General features: G+C 39.1%; 1 non-coding gene across 1 annotated transcript; it reads left to right on the top strand.

Annotated features, from left to right (window-relative positions):
* The first annotated feature begins 13,425 nt into the window (after positions 1-13,425).
* LOC141715435 (small nucleolar RNA R71) lies at positions 13,426-13,532 on the top strand. The gene has a single exon (XR_012572199.1). It is a non-coding gene; the product is annotated as a small nucleolar RNA R71 (small nucleolar RNA).
* Positions 13,533-16,094: the final 2,562 nt, after the last annotated feature.

Genomic DNA, 16,094 nt, shown 5'->3' with positions numbered 1-16,094 from the left:
TTAATTGTACGGTAACTACTCACTAAATAGGTTCTTGGTATTCTAAGCAGTGAATTCGTATTATCCGGATAGTCGCGACATACTGAGAAGTATCCCTCACGATGTAGAATAAATATGATTAATTAATTAATCATATTTAATGAATTAGAGAATTTATATAAATAATGATAAAATAGTTTTATTATTATTTATTTCTACTACCGACTTAATATTGAACTTACAGGGTCACACCATAAAAGAAATGATTTAATGGTGGAGAAATTAATTAATAATGGCTGATAATTATTTATTTATGAAATAAATAATTAATTGGAAAATTTAATAATTGATTAAATGAGATTTAATTGATTAGTTAAGAAAAAGTTCTTAATATTATTAATTAAGAATTTAATTTTTGGAAATTAAATCAAGTGAGAGAATTATTTCTAAAGTGTTTAGAAAAAGGATTAATAATTAAAAGGTGTTTTAATTATTAGTGAGAATAATAAAGGGTTAATAATAATAATATTTTATGGGAATATTTTCAGCTGAAAATTTTGCCTATAAATATACTATTATAAACCCTATTTTTGCCTCAACCAAAAAGATTTACAAAACCCTAATTCTCTCCATCTCCTCCTTCATTACATCGTTTTCTTGGTGGATACGGGTGGAGTGCTTCACACTTGAGGAGCAACTGCTAAGGATCTCCGTTCATCATTTTTGGATCCCCATTAAAGACCTCCATCTTTCCATTAACGTAAAGCTTCTTAAGGTAAACATACTGAACTATGAATTAAATATTATTTTTCGCATGGATCCTGCGGAGGGTTTCGTTTTTTTTTAAGATTTAAATTTACGTTTTCGTTGCGTTTATGTGCTAAAAACCCTTCAATGGCATCAGAGCTACTTGCGAAAAGTTTTTAATTCGTTTATGTGTTTAACTGTTTTCGATATATGAGCATGTGCCATGATTTGATGTTGATATAATATGCTTATATATGTATGGTTTTAAATATATGATATTCATGTGAGTTGTATAATCATAAGATGATTATGTAATCTGTATATATACTGATTTATACATGATTTATGTTTGTTCTAATTATGAGAATCATATTAGATACGGATTCTGAATTGGCTGCTGCAGATTTGCTGAAAACTTGGTCTGGTGTCCGATTTACGCAAACGAATACCCTATTCCATAGGTAAACGAGCGTTTGAACAAAACTGATAGCAAAAGCTATCAACGACTCGTCTGTAAGGCGTTTGACGTCGTTTACTGCCCGTAAACAGTGATTCTTATTTTTCTGATTTGATTCTGATTTTTATGATTTTTGTCATATTTTCTTTTTATGATTAGATCATGGATAATATGATATGTTAAGATCAGATTATGTGTTTTAACATGCTTTTATATGTTGTATGAGCATGGTGGATAATTATGGCCTTTCGACCTTAGTGTAATGGTTTTGGTTTTGGTTTTAAATACGACTTGCATGTCGTCAATCTTTGTAATCATAAATCTGGAATGTAACTCGAGTTATTCTTGTAAGTTCATTAGATTTGTTTTACTTTCAATCATGTAATGTAATTGAAGACTCAAGAAGGCTATCCAATGGAGGTGATACAAAGAAGAAGACGAGGCATACAAGAAGTCTAAACAAAGAAGAAGACTTATGTAATAAGTAGTTGTATTTATTTCCATCACCATATTAGATTGACCTTGATCTTTATCATGAGCTTGATAAAGATCACATAGGATGAGGCCATAACCAAACACATTTACTTTATTGCATTTTACATTTACTTGTTTATTTAATTTTATATATGAGATATATGCCTATGTTTACCATGCGATGATAGATTTAGGTGAACTTAAATCAATATAAGGCGTGCTCTAGAAAATCTAGAATAGGAATCGTTTCTTGCCTTAACAATAAATATTATGAATACGATCATGAGATTCTTGTGTTTATGAAACACGTAATTGAATATGAATTTTCAATATTGAGAGAAAGGATGATTCTGTCAACAACAGATTTCTATCTGTAAGAAAGGGTTATTAAGTGACGCCTTTTGACAATGCTCCACCCGATCTGGGAATCATCTGATTATCGATTACTGATTTGAAATATTTAATTTAAAAGGAAGAATCTCTTTATAATATGATTATGATTGTAACGTAATATAATCCCTCTAAAATTAAATAATATCAAGTAGTAATTGGCCAATGACACAACAGGCTTGTGTCGGTCATAGCCTTCCAACATGGTAGAAAGTGGTTCTTATTTTTTAAATCATTGTCGTTTCATGCTACAGCCGAGGGCTTTGATTTCGAAATAAGAAATACTTGTCTATTATATAGAGATGTGTACATTGAATTAGAATCTAAAGGTCGGTACGTGCTACAGCCGTGGGCCGTTGGAGACTGATTCAATTGTACGAAATGTTGGGTTAGACTTGACTTAGAATATTGAGTTTGTCGTGCCACAGTCGTGACTCAATTATTCAAGAGGCTAAACTTATATTAGGGAATAACATAAGATGTAATTGACAAGAGTTGTCTGCCTATTGAACATCACATGACGTTTCGTGCCACAGCCAAGGTTGTGTGATGGAATGTAGGATCCCTATTCCCACTAGCATTATGAATGCTTTCACTTAGGGGGTTGAATAAATTAGATAAACTAGTGGGAGACACTTATGAATAAAGACCCGATTCATATAGTGTTTTGAAATAAAATTGAATATTTGCTAAGTGTTGTTATGTGTTTATCATTTACAGATTTACTATATTCGTCATGTCTTCTGCACTATCACTCCGGAGCATACTAGATGCTCACAAGTTGACTGGTCCTAATTTAGCTGTTTGTTTTCACTGTAACAAGTTGGGGCACTGGAAGAGGAACTGCAAGGTTTACCTTACAGAATTGAAGAAGAAGAAGGGTAGTAAGACTACCGCTTCTGATTCAGGCATGTTCATGATCGAAGTTAATATGTCACTAGGTCAAATTTCTACTTGGGTATTAGATACCGCCTGTGGTTCTCATATTTGCAATTCGTTGCAAGGACTAAAGGGAAGTAGGACTCTTGAAAAAGATGAGGTGATTCTACATATGGGTAATGGAGCAAGGGTTGCGGCCATATCTGTAGGATCATTTAGTTTACATATGCCTACCGGCAAGACTATTATTTTGAATAATTGTTATTATGTTCCCTCTATTGTGAGGAATATTGTTTCTATTCCTATGTTGGATGTGGATGGTTTTTCATTTATTATTAAGAATAATGAATGTTCTATCCTTAGAGATAATGTTCTTTTTGGACGTGGCATTTTAAATAATGGTCTGTATGTATATGACGTAGAGCATGATTTACTTCAGATTGAACAAACTAATAAAAGAAAATGAGATCATGAAAATCTGACCTATTTATGGCACTGTAGGCTAGGTCATATTAGTGAAAATAGACTGCGGACATTGCATAAGGAAGGGTTACTTGACCCCTTTGATTTTGAATCATATCCTACATGTGAGTCTTGTCTATTGGGTAAAATGACCAAATCTCCATTTAGTGGACATGGAGAGAGGGCTGCAGATTTACTAGGATTGGTACACACAGATGTATGTGGACCAATGTCTACGCAAGCCGTGGGTGGATTTTCGTACTTCATTACTTTCATAAATGATAGATCTAGATTCGGATATGTGTATTTGATGAAACAAAAGTCTGAAGCCTTTGAAAAGTTCAAAGAATATAAACATGAAGTGGAGAAACGAACCAAACACAGTATTATAACTCTTCGATCAGATCGAGGTGGTGAATACTTGAATGGAGAGTTTCTAGATTATCTCAAAGAAAATGGTATAGTCTCCCAGTGGACTCCTCCATATACTCCACAGTTAAATGGGGTATCTGAAAGGAGAAATTGAACTTTGTTAGACATGGTTCGGTCCATGATGAGCTATGTGAATCTTCCAGTATTCCTATGGGGTTATGCATTGGAAACCTCAGCATATTTACTGAAGAAGGTGCCTTCCAAATCTGTTCCTCAAACACCATATGAGATATGGAAAGAAAGGAAACTGAGTCTTAAACACGTTAAGATTTGGGGATGTCCAGCTTATGTCAAGAAAGTTGACCCAGATAAGCTGGAATCTCGATCCGTAAAATGTATTTTTGTGGGATATCCTAAAGAGACTTTGGGGTATTACTTTTACACCGATCATCGGGTGTTTGTCTCCAGACATGCTACCTTCTTGAAAAAGGAGTTTATCCTTGAAGGAAACAGTGGGAGAAAAATTGAACTTGATGAAGTTCAAGAAGAACAAACTACTACGGATCAAGTGGAAATACCTGTTCAGACTGAACAACCTTCTGTGGAACAGCCCATTCGTAGGACAGGGAGAGTGTCTCTGTTAGGGCGAAAACACGCGTTAATAATACACGCAAGTATACGCGTTCCCCAGTAATATAGAATACTTTCTAGTTCGTTCCCACAGAGACTCAGACTAATTATGTTCAATTAAACTCACTCACCAATGTATGATTACTTCTCAATGTTAAGACACTAACACTTAGAATAATATTAACTAATTATTAACTACAATTAACTACTTAATTAATACTTCAAATTAACAATATTAAAACACTCATGAGATCACAACTTCGTTACTACTTCCTTTAATAGTTATTATTATTACCCTTAGCATGCAACAGTGATGATATTAATCGAATAACACGAAACTGATAAAAGCCAACTTTCATTGTACTAATACCATTCTACCAAACATCCACAATTAAGATAGAAGTTGAATATGCATCAATTATGTTGAGTCCCTATATGTCTACAGAAATTGACAATATAATGATTTAAGCACAAGTTATTCCTTTTGATTACACAGGGCGAATAAAACGGTTAGAGTTACCCATTAATCATGCAACATCATGCATGAACCTATGCTAGCATGGCAAGTTCTAAATCTTGAGATCCACTATCGCTTCACAAGAGATTAACACCCTACCTTATATGTTCGCGACACACATAAGACGAATACGCACAACCAATACTAGATATCATACAATCATCACACACTAAGGTATTAAACAACTAACTAAAGAATTCCATAGTAAATCTGTTACGACCCCATGATCACGATTAGCCCATAATAGCACTTATCGTCATCATGGGTTCATATGAAAACATGATAAAAATACACAAGAGAATAATAACTAAACTAATTATATTAAACCAGAGTACGTCACAAGAGTAAATAGGTTCAAAAGCAAGAAAACTAGCATCCAACGTTACAACGAAATAAGAATCACAAGAAAATATGCTTCCTCTTCGTTGCGGTGTGCTAAAACGGTCTTCTTCCTTGTCTCCTTCTCTCCTTGCTTAATACAACGATCCAACCTTGTGAAAATGTCTCTAAATCTACTTATATAATAGTCTCATAAAACTCAGATTACATAGAAGTTGGAAGCCAAATAGAAGTAGAAGTCTAAAATAAATTATCAAATTTCCCGACCCGCTGAGCGGGCGCTCAGCTTTCTGCGCGGCCGCTCAGCTATGCTGAGCGGGCGCTCAGTACCCCACTGGAATTTTCCTGAGTTTGCTCCGTTTCTTCGCTTGTAATCTGCTCCTTTCTTCCCTCTCGCAATGTTAAACACATGCCAAGGCTTATTCTTGATGATTACTCCCCCAAAATGCAACTAATACCCTGAAATGCACAAACACTAGAAAATCGCATCAAATACACAAAATACTTGATTTCAAGACACCAATTTAAGCTATTTTAAGACGTTCTAAGTGGTATAAAATACCACTTATCACACCCCCAAACTTAAATCGATGCTTGTCCTCAAGCGTCACAGACTCAAAAACAGATCAAAACATGCATGAATGCAATCTATATGAAATGCAGCGATCGCCCGTACTACAAACAAACCAACCAACTTACAACATTTAAACAAATGCAATTAGGCGACTAAAGATCAATCAAATCATGCCAACTAACATACAGCCAGAAACGTGGTGTGTGCAGATGCTTAACAGATATGCTTCGGAACTAAATCAATTATTATGACTCAACTATCATCAAGGCAATCACATGATTATACAAAAATTAAAAATTCTAGGCACAAAGTGACTTATAACACTACAAGAATTCTGGAGCTTATTACAGAATCATGCTTTTATTCATAACAGCAATGCTTATTTGACCGTGCAATGAGTGAGGTCCATAAAAGACTTATACAATGATATCCATGTAGTGAGCGTTAGGTTAGCGGATCCCAGACTCTAAAAGCCTTAGGTCACTAGGCACAAAGTCCCCTAAGAACTTAATAACTCGAATACCAAAGAGCCCACTCGTGATCAATTATGCATAAACACATACTCTTTTTTCCCCTTTTTTTTTCTTTTTTCTATTTTTTTTTCTTTGTTTTTTTCAAAATTTCCGAGCAAGTGCGTTTCGCTCCATCTTGCTCAACCCTAGACTACTCGCAGCATAATATGCGAGCCGGCTACTAGCCATTTGACGACTAGCCACAATTAGCAACAAATTCCATTTTTTACTCCATTTTTTCTTTTTCATGCCTTTATCACTAAGAACCTATTATCAAATTCTAAGCATAATAATTAGATTAACCTCGAAAACAATCAGATCATAACAACAATCTAGTCCTTAAGCATTCTCTAAGACTTAGTGAAAATACAAGTGTTTCTAGCATGCATATCAACCTACATGACTCAACATCACCTTAATGTCATCACTACACTCGCATCAACATCATAAATCGGTCAGTAAATCATCGCAAAAGGGATCATGGCATATGCATGAGCTATATGATATGATAAACAAATAAAGCTATAAAAAAACTATATGGAAAAAATTATTCAACTATATGAACTAAAATATCATGAATATGCAACTATATGACACACACACAAAATATTCCTTAACTACCACCCCCAAACTTAAAATCTTCACTGTCCCCAGTGAAGGTAGTAGAAAGGAACACAGGGTATACCTACTCGGAGTCATCATCATCATCACCCTCAGTGGGTGGAGTATCAGGCGGCGGGTATGCAGAGTCCTCACCAAAAACTGGCCACTGGATGTCAGCTCCAAGGCCTCGAAAAGCAGTCCCTAGTGCAAGGGTGAGCTCCTGAGCAAACCTACTCTGCGTCTCGTACATAGCATCCATCTACCGTGACAACCTCCTATACTGGGCATCAGCCATCCCAGCACCCTCCTGAGCTCTCGAAGAACCAGCCTCATCACGCCTAGGCTTAGAAATTGTAGCACCTCATGCTGGATGCCCTCCTGGAAGACGATAACCCAGCCCATGCTCCTCGGGCTCACCACCGGTCCACTCCTGCATCCCATTCAGAGTCCCAGAATCAATCAGAGCGGCCGGCAACTACAACTGCTCATGAGACGGCCAGTTCACTCCCACTACTCGGCAAAGCTTCATGACCGTGGATGCATAAGGGATGTTCATGTGCTTAGCTCCCCTCAAAAACTTCAGAATTCCTTGGTAGATAAACTCACCAAGGTCCACATAGTACTCCTCATTCAAAATTCCCCACAACAACTGTGCTCTCTCAACTGTGACCTCATGTGCATGCGAAGAAGGCAGAATATTAGCACAAATAAACGCATTCCATGCACGAGCATACCTGTTCATCGCGATCGCCGGAAAGTGACGATATTCATTAGTTCCAGTCTTGAAGGTCCAAACTGTGCCCGGCCTACAGAGAGTAGCACAAATCAAATCCAAGTCGAAATCCTCAGCAGTCTTCTCATTCCAGTTCTCTTCCTCGGGCTTCCTCTCTCGCTGCCCAATCACACGGCGAATCGCCGCTGGGTGATAATCATCCGTCAGCACTCGGACCACAGAAAACCCATTCTTCTCGGCCTTCGCGTTCGCATAGAACTCGCGAACCACGCTCATCGGTACTACTTCAGGCGACTCACAGAAAGCTATCCAACCTTTCTCAGCAATCATCGGTAGCAACTCACCATCCCTCCCCGATGGTAAAAACCCCCTCTCCTTCAGAATCGGCTTCCCCAAAAGCCTAGTGTACTCCTCCTCCGCAGCTCTGTCATTCAACCAAGGCCTCGCAGCAGTACAACTTGATGAATCAGCAGTAGGGACTGTGCTGCTGCTATCAATAGTCCTTGCTCTCTTGGGTGCCATTGAATCTGAATAAAAGTGCTTGAGAATAGTGTTTTTGTGTTTGGGAGAGAGTTTGAGTGTAGAAAATGTGTGGGAGATGTATGGGATAGGTGTATGTATATATAGGGTATGGATTAGGTTAAAATTAGATTAGGATTCGGTTTGAGGGATAAAATCATGGGGTAATGGGAAAAGAAATCGTGGGTAATGGGGCTATAATTTATTTTTTGATTTTCTGTTTTTTTGGATTTTTTATGAACTTAAAAAAAAATTCTCACAGTCGACCCCTGAGCGGTCACTCAGCAAAGCTGAGCGGGCGCTCAGCTTGCTGAGCGGTCGCTCAGCAGAGCTGAGCGGGCGCTCAGGTGGTCTCTGGAAAAAAAAATTTTGAGCCCGGTTTTTCTGATTTTTTTGTGGTTTTGGATAGGTTATTAACTTCTAAGGGTTCCTGTAACAACAAATCATGGGTTGCCTCCCACGCAGCGCTTCTTTTTCGTCATTAGCTTGACGTTGCGTACCTTCCTAAGTTGACAATAAAACGGCACTAACCACTTCTCGGTTTGCCATGTCTCCATAGTAGTGCTTCAAATGCTGACCATTTACCTTGAATGATTGGTCCGGATCATTCTCAAAAATCTCCACCGCTCCATGTGGAAACACACTTTTGACAATAAAAGGTCCAGACCACCTTGATTTCAACTTCCCAGGAAAAAGTCGGAGACGAGAGTTGAATAAGAGAACTTGTTTCCCCGACACGAATAACTTAGGATGTAGCTTCCTATCGTGCCACCTCTTCACCTTGTCCTTGTATATTTTGTTGTTCTCGTACGCTTGGAGTCGAAATTCATCAAGTTCATTAAGCTGAAGCATTCTCTTCTTACTAGCTGTATCTAGATCCAGGTTCAACTTTTTCAACGCCCAATAGGCCTTATGCTCAAGCTCCGCAGGTAAATGACATCCCTTACCATACACCAGTTGAAACGGGGACATACCAAGTGGAGTTTTGTATGCTGTTCTGTAAGCCCAAACAACTTCATCGAGCTTTAAAGACCAATCCTTTCTTGACGGACAAACAATCTTCTCTAGAATGCGCTTGATCTCTCTGTTAGACACTTCCGCTTGACCATTTGTTTACGGATGATAGGCAGTAGCAACTCGGTGATTCACATTATAATGCTACATCATAGAAGTGAACTTACGGTTGCAGAAATGCGACCCTTCATCACTTATGATTACCCGAGGCATTCCAAACCTTGTGAAAATATGTTTATGAATAAAATTCAACACTGCCTTTGCATCATTTGTCGGTAGAGATTTTACTTCTACCCATTTTGAGACATAATCGACTGCCAGCAAGATGTACTGATTGTTGCAGGACGAGACAAAAGGCCCCATGAAATCGATTCCCCAAACATCAAAGACCTCGACTTCAAGCTCACATTTAACGGCATCTCATCCTTTCTCGTCAAATTTCCCACTATTTGGCAATGATCACACCTTAAAACAAACTAATGAGCATCCTTAAACAAAGTAGTCCAGAAAAAACCTGCTTGCAGAATACGAGCTGTCGTCTTCTCACCACCATAGTGTCCACCATAAACTGTGGAGTGGCAGTCTCGTAATATCCCCCTCCGTCTCACAGAACGGGATACATCTCCTGATGATCTGGTCAGCTCCCTATCTAAACAAATATGGTTCATCCCACATATACCACTTCACCTCATGCAGAAACTTCTTCTTTTGAGCCGAGGTCAAATTAGGAGGCATTATATTGCTGACGAGATAGTTTACAATATCTGCAAACCATGGCTCTTCCTCCTGAACTGCGAACAACTGCTCATCTGGAAAAGACTCGTTGATCAATGTCTTATCCTGTGAAGTAGACTCGGGATTCTCCAATCTAGAGAGATGATCAGCTACTTGATTCTCAGTACCTTTCCGATCCTTGATCTCTAACTCAAATTCCTGAAGTAAGAGCACCCAACGAATGAGTCTCGGCTTCGAAACCTTCTTGGAAACCAAATAGCGAATGGCTGCATGATCAGTGAATACTGTCACTTTTGTCCCAAGCACATAAGATCCAAATTTCTCAAAACCAAAGACTATAGCCAGGAGCTCCTTCTCAGTAGTGGTGTAGTTCATTTGGGCCCCGTTTAAGGTCTTGCTAGCATAGTAGACCACATGAAAGAGATTATTCTTGCGCTGCCCAAGAACTGCACCTACCGCATAATCACTCGCATCACACATCATCTCAAAAGGCTCTGTCCAATCCGGTGTTGTAATAACTGGCATAGTGATTAAACTCTTCTTAAGAGTGTCGAATGCCGTCAAACATTGATCATCAAATTTGAAAGGCACATCTTTCTCAAGCAAGTTGCACAACGGCTTAGATATTTTCGAAAAGTCCTTGATGAACCGCCGATAAAAACCCGCATGACCAAGAAAACTACGGATTCCTTTCACAGAAATAGGTGGTGGAAGATTTTCAATGACTCCCACCTTGGATTTATCCACCTCAAGACCCTTGCTAGAGACCTTATGTCCAAGAATAATGCCTTCACGCACCATAAAATGACATTTCTCCCAATTGAGCACCAAATTAGTTTCCACACACCTTTTGAGCACGGCACGAAGATTATTCAAACATTCATCATACGAATGTCCAAAGACGGAGAAGTCATCCATGAACACCTCAACATTATTCCCAATCATGTTAGAGAATATAGCCATCATACATCTCTGAAAAGTGGCCGGTGTGCCACATAACCCAAATGAAACTCTGCGAAAAGCAAACGTGCCAAATGGACAAGTGAAGGTAGTCTTTTCTTGATCCTCTGGTGCAATACAAATCTGATTATACCATGAGTAGCCATCCAGAAGACAATAATACTCATGACCAGCCAACCTGTCAAGCATCTGATCAAAAAATGGAAGAGGGAAGTGATCCTTCCTCGTGGCCTTGTTCAACTTTCGGTAATCCATGCATACTCTCCATTCTGTAACTGTTCGAGTGGGAATGAGCTCATTCTTCTCATTTGCTACCACAATGATACCTCCTTTTTTAGGCACACATTGTACGGGGCTCACCCAAGAACTGTTAGAAATAGGATAAATGATGCCTGCATCCAGCCATTTCATAATTTCTTTCTTCACCACCTCCTTCATGATAGGATTAAGTCTGAGCTGCTGCTCAACAGTTGGCTTACTACCCTCCTCTAGTAGAATCTTATGCATGCAGTATGAAGGGCTGATCCCTTTGATGTCTGCTATGGTCCATCCAATAACTGATTTGAATTCTCTCAAAATCCTTAAGAGCTTGTCCTCCTCACTACCTGAAAGGTCAGATGCAATAATAAAAGGTAAAGTAGATGCATCACCTAAAAAAGCATACCTTAAATGTTCAGGTAATGGCTTGAGCTCCAAGGTAGGTGCTTCCTCAATTGATGGTTTGAGCTTTCCTTCAGCATTCTTGAGGTCAGAAGTACCAAGAAATTCAAACGGCATGTCCAGCTTTCGCCTCCAGGGAGAAGCATTTAGATATTGTAATTGCTCGTTGCCATTTTCATCATCACTGTCAAAATCCCCCACTAAGGCCTTTTCTAATGCATCAGTCATTAGCATATGATCGAGTTCTGAAGTAACCACAGAATCAATCATATCCACTTTTAAACACTCCTCATCTTCTGTAGGGAATTTCATTGCTTTGAATACATTGAAGGTCACATCCTGATCCTGTACCCGCATAGTAAGTTCACCTTTCTGCACATTTATCAAGGTACAGCCAGTAGCCAAGAACGGTCTTCCCAAGATTATGGGAATCTTCTTATCTTCCTCGAAATCTAGAATAACAAAGTCTGCAGGAAAGAAGAGCTTATCCACCTTGATTAGCACATCCTCCACTATGCCCCTTGGGTAAGTAATAGAACGATCAGCCAATTGTAGAGACATGTAGGTGGGTTTTGGATCAGGTAAATCCAATTTTTTAAAGATCGACAACGGCATCAGATTGATGCTTGCTCCCAAATCATAAAAGCACTTGTCAAACGACAACTTGCCAATGGTGCAAGGAATGGTGAAGCTACCCGGATCTTTAAGCTTTGGAGGTAACTTTTACTGCAGCACAGCGCTGCATTCTTCCGTTAGAGCAACAGTCTCAAGGTCATCCAGTTTCACCTTTCTTGAAAGAATACTCTTCATAAACTTCGCATAACTAGGCATTTGCTCCAGAGCCTCAGTGAAAGGTATATTGATGTGAAGTTTCTTGAACACCTCCAGAAACTTACTGAACTGCTTATCCAGCTTTTGTTGTTGCAATCTCTTAGGGAAAGGTGGTGGAGGATAGAGCTGTTTCTCCCCTGTATTACCCTCAGGCAGAGTGTGTTCAACAGTAGTCTTCCTTGGTCCGCCGCTTTCTCCTTTTGCTTAGCTTCTTCACCTCCAACTTCAGCTTCTCCTTCTTTTGCCTTTTCAGCATCAGCAACTTTCCCAGACCTTAAGGTAATAGCCTTGACTTGCTCTTTAGCTTCCTTCCTGCCTGGTACTTTCGTGTCACTGGGAAGTGTTCTAGCTTGATGATTGAGCACTGCATTGGCTATTTGACCAATTTGATTTTCCAAGGTCTTAATAGAAACCGCCTGACTCTTGCATAATAACTTAAGTTCCTCAAAATCAGCACTAGTAGGTGCAGCTGCACTTCCCTGTTGAGGATATGATTGCCTTTGAGCATATTGTTGCAGTTGCTGGAATCCAGGTGGATTGAACTGTTTACTCACACCTTGCTGATATGGTGGCTGAATAGCATTCTGATTATTACCCCAGATGAAATTTGGATGATTTCTGTTGTTAGGATGATAAGTAGCTGGCACAGGCTGCTGTTGTCGCGGATAATTGTTCACATACTGAACAGATTCATTGACAAGAAAACACTGATCCGTAGCATGAAAACCTACACAAAGCTCACAGACCATAGCTATTTGATTAACTCCATAGGTAGCTAGAGAATCGACCTTCATAGACAGCGCTTGGAGCTGCGCTGCAATAGCGGTGGCTGCATCGACTTCCAGAATACCTGCTACCTTTCCAGGAATCATCATCTGAGTTGGGTTTTGATGCTCATTTGCGGCCATAGTCTCAATAAGATTATAAGCCTCAGTATAGCTTTTGGCCCACAAGGCGCCTCCAGCTGCTGCATCGAGCATGGGCCGAGATTGGGCCCCCAAACCATTATAGAAACCAGTGATCACCATCCAATCAGGCATTCCATGATGTGGACACTTTCTCAACATTTCCTTGTAGCGTTCCCATGCTTCGCACAAAGATTCTGTAGGTTGTTGCGCAAACTGAGTAAGAGCACTCCTCATAGCAGCAGTCTTTGCCATCGGATAAAACTTCACCGGAAACTTTTGCGCAAGATCTTGCCAAGTAGTGATGGACCCAGCTGGTTCAGAATGTAACCAGTCCTTAGGTTTGCCCTCAGTGAGAATGGGAAAAGCCTCAGCTTGATAGCCTCATCAGTCATGCCATTATACTTGAAAGTACTGCAGATCTCGACAAAATTCCTTATGTGCATGTTGGGGTCTTCAGTCGCAGCTCCTCCAAAAGAAACAGAATTCTGCACCATCTGAATAGTGCCCGGCTTGATTTCAAAGGTGTTAGCTTGAATAGCCGGATGAAGAATGCTTGACTGAATGTCATCAAATTTAGGCCGAGAAAAGTCCATAAGAGCTGGATCTTCCTGAACAATACGATCACCCATGATTACTGGTTCTTTCTGCTCACTTCCTGAATCCGAATCTTCAAAATCTATCTTCTCCGGAATATCAAGAACTTCGTCTGTCTCTTCAGCTGTATCTAAAGTCCTCTTGCGAGGATATCCCCTTGTAAATTCAGTTTCCAAATCAAGAACGAGTTTGCATAAACGCTCGCTAAAGTACCTGAAACATAACCAGAGACAATAAGTAACAAATACGTCTTAATCACTGAGTCCTAACGACCAATGATGGTAAGTACATAAACTAAACAAATACGCCGAGTCCCCGGCAACGGCGCCAAAAACTTGTTAGGGCAAAAACACGCGATAATAATACACGCAAGTATACGCGTTCGCAAGTAATATAGAATACTTTCTAGTTCATTCCCACAGAGACTCAGACTAATTATGTTCAATTAAACTCACTCACCAATGTATGATTACTTCTCAATGTTAAGACACTAACACTTAGAATAATATTAATTGATTATTAACTACAATTAACTACTTAATTAACACTTCGAATTAACAATATTAAAACACTCATGAGATCACAACTTCATTACTACTTCCTTCAATAGTTATTATTATTACCCTTAGCATGCAACAGTGATGATATTAATCAAATAACACGAAACTGATAAAAACGAACTTTCATTGTACTAATACCATTCTACCAAACATCCACAATTAAGATAGAAGTTGAATAGGCATTAATTATGTTGAGTCCTTATATGTCTATAAAAATTGATAACATAATGATTTAAGCACAAGTTATTCCTTTTGATTACACAGGGCAAATAAACGGTTAGAGTTACCCACTAATCATGCAACATCATGCATGAACCTATGCTAGCATGGCAAGTTCTAAATCTCGAGATCCACTATCGCTTCATAAGAGATTAACACCCTATCATATATGTTCGCGACGCACATAAGACGAATACGCACAACCAATACTAGATATCATACAATCATCACACACTAAGGTATTAAACAACTAACTAAAGAATTCCATATTAAATCTGTTACGACCCCATGATCACGATTAGCCCATAATAGCACTTATCGTCATCATGGGTTCATATGAAAACATGATAAAAATACACAAGAGAATAATAACTAAACTAATTATATTAAAGTAGAGTACGTCACAAGAGTAAATAGGTTCAAAAGCAAGAAAACTAGCATCCAACGTTACAATGAAATAAGAATCACAAGAAAATATGCTTCCTCTTCGTTGCGGTGTGCTAAAACGGTCTTCTTCCTTGTCTCCTTCTCTCCTTGCTTAATACAACGATCCAACCTTGTGAAAACGTCTCTAAATCTACTTATATAATAGTCCCATAAAACTCAGATTACATAGAAGTTGGAAGCCAAACAGAAGTAGAAGTCTAAAATAAATTATCAAATTTCCCGACCCTGCGCGGCCGCTCAGCATAGCTGAGCGAGCGCTCAGCTTTCTGCGCGGCCGCTCAGCTATGCTGAGCGGGCGCTCAGTACCCTACTGGAATTTCCCTGAGTTTGCTCCATTTCTTCGCTGTAATCTGCTCCTTTCTTCCCTCTCGCAATGTTAAACACATGCCAAGACTTATTCTTGATGATTACTCCCCCGAAATGCAACTAATACCCTGAAATGCACAAACACTAGAAAAATGCATCAAATACACAAAATACTTGATTTCAAGACACCAATTTAAGCTATTTTAAGACATTCTAAGTGGTATAAAATGCCACTTATCAGTCTCGCCAACCTGAGAGGTATTATGGCCTTGTCATTGGTAATGGCAATGAGTTGTCAATCATTGATGATGAAGACCCTGTGACCTATAATGAGGCTATGAGTAGTGTTGACTCAGAGAAATGGCATAGTGCCATGAAATCCGAAATGTAATCTATGTATACCAACCAAGTATGGACTTTGGTTGAGGCGCCTGAAGATGTTAAGCCTATTGGGTGCAAGTGGGTATACAAAAAAAAGATTGGAGCAGATGACCAGGTGGAGACCTATAAGGCCAGGCTCATGGCAAAAGGACTCAAACAAAGGCAAGGGATTGACTTTGAAGAAACTTTTTCGCCTGTAGCCCTGTTAAAATCAATTCGGATTTTGCTTGCGATTGCTGCTTACTACGACTATGAGATCTAGCAAATGGACGTGAAAACGGCCTTCCTCAAT

Source organism: Apium graveolens, chromosome 3 (assembly GCF_009905375.1).
Source record: "Apium graveolens cultivar Ventura chromosome 3, ASM990537v1, whole genome shotgun sequence".
NCBI lineage: Eukaryota > Viridiplantae > Streptophyta > Magnoliopsida > Apiales > Apiaceae > Apium > Apium graveolens.
This window is presented reverse-complemented; position numbering and strand designations above follow the sequence as displayed.